We start from the raw sequence: 1,692 nt of genomic DNA, 5'->3' as shown, positions 1-1,692 counted from the left end.
CCCCCCTAAGCTGCCTAGGAGGGGGGTACGGCGAGGGGAGCGCCCCACTCCGTGCCCCCCACCTCCGGGACGCTGCTAGCTTCTACACAGCCATAAAAATAATATAAATTAATAATTAAAAATTAATGTACAGAAAGGAAAAATAAAACTATAAATTAAATAATAATAAAAAAGTGGCAAGACATCTCCCCGCCCCGACAAAACGGGAGAGGGAGCGAGACTGGTACAGGCAGCAAAGCAACAGCAGTAACAGGTTAAAACGAGCCATCACGTACAAGGCATAAACACGCTCATGTCACCGTACAGTCGCTCTTCTCTTCCCTTTACACCACCGGGTTTCGTACAGGTTTATTCCGAGTCGGTTACAAAGATTGAAAAGGGCTACTTACAGCGGGAGTACAAAGTACAATGTCCATTGTCATATAAAAATTTCTGTATTTCTCTTACCATTGGACGCTTCAAGAGTGAGTTAGCACAGTTCTGAAAGATGGCGTCCCATCAAACATACACTGCGACCCTGCATCACATGGTTTCAGAGTCATAAACACAGGTCAAAGGCACAAAACCGCTACAATTTTTCTTAAAAAAAAAAAGTAAAATCTTTTTTTTTTTTTTTTTTAAAAAGAAAAAAAAAAAATAAAAAAGGTCTCACGGGATGTTTTGTCCTCAGAAGGTACCGAGAGAGAGAGGACATAAAGGGGTGATAAATGAGAGTGTTCCTCCGTGTTTCGCCTCCTGCAAATTTGTGTTGTGCTGTAACAAAATGGTGCTTCTGGCTCTGTGTGGCGCTTTCCCGTGTGCGTGTCTCCTCTGTAATGGAAATGTGTCTCGGCTCGAGCGCCGGCCCGCGCCAGAGCCCCACAGCCCCGGCTACGGCCTCCTAGGGACCTGTGTGCCCTGGGGTTGGGTTGCCTTTTTTTTTTTGTGTTGCTCGGTTTGGTTTTGGTTTTTTTTTGTTTGTTTGTTTTTTGGTTTTTGTTTTTGGTGTTTTGGTTTTGTTTGTTTTGGTTTTTTTTGGTTTTTTTTTTTTGTTTTGTTTGGTTTTCTCTCCGCTTGGCGCTGATATATGGCGGCAGTTGAGGACTGCAGGAGAAACAGCGTAAAGCAAAGGAACTGCCCTCCCAAACCAAACCGTGCTGAGAGCAATCCTAAGGTCTTGGAGGGCCTCAGATCTACTCCGGTCTCCGGTAAGAGCGCTGCTGGCCTTGTTTTGAGGACCCTCTGGGCTGTGTTTTCTAGTTCTGTGTACATTCGTGGGGTCGGTTTGGTCTGCTTTTGGTAAGTAAAGGTAAATGTCTGCTGTGGCATGCTGCGCCTCTTTGTCTCTCTCTCTTTGTGCTGTAGATAGTCCTTGGGCCAACGGTGTTGTGTCCTTGATGTAATGAGCTCAAGCTGCTGCTTGTTTCTGGATGCTGCGTGTTTTCTCCAGTAAAGGTTTCTACACTGTGTGGTGTGAGGAGTGTGCGGAGGCAGGTCACGGCCCATTCGGGACTTCCGCTGTTGTACGGTCCCCGGGGTTATGTGCAAATGACTGCTCGGAGCTGGGAAAGGCCACGTTACCGCCCCCCGCCGCCCCTTCCCCTCCCCTCGCCCACCCTCCCCGCACCTTCACCCGCTTCCCAGCGAACCCCTCCGCTCTTGGCAGGGGAGCTCTGCCCCTCGCTAGCTCACGGAATGCCATCCCTTGCCTCC

At 48.5% G+C, this 1,692-nt stretch overlaps 1 protein-coding gene across 1 annotated transcript in view; it reads right to left on the bottom strand.

Moving 5' to 3' along the window:
* Window positions 1-1,692, bottom strand: part of HNRNPL (heterogeneous nuclear ribonucleoprotein L) — a gene marked incomplete at its 3' end in the record, with an annotated part of 5,484 nt that overhangs the window by 1,735 nt on the left and 2,057 nt on the right. The gene's annotated exons all lie outside the window — the stretch shown is intronic.

Source organism: Charadrius vociferus, unplaced genomic scaffold (genome assembly GCF_000708025.1).
Source record: "Charadrius vociferus isolate BGI_N301 unplaced genomic scaffold, ASM70802v2 scaffold2018, whole genome shotgun sequence".
Classification (NCBI taxonomy): Eukaryota; Metazoa; Chordata; class Aves; order Charadriiformes; family Charadriidae; genus Charadrius; species Charadrius vociferus.
The sequence above is the reverse complement of the archived record's forward strand: the minus strand, read 5'-3'. Positions and strand labels throughout refer to the sequence as shown.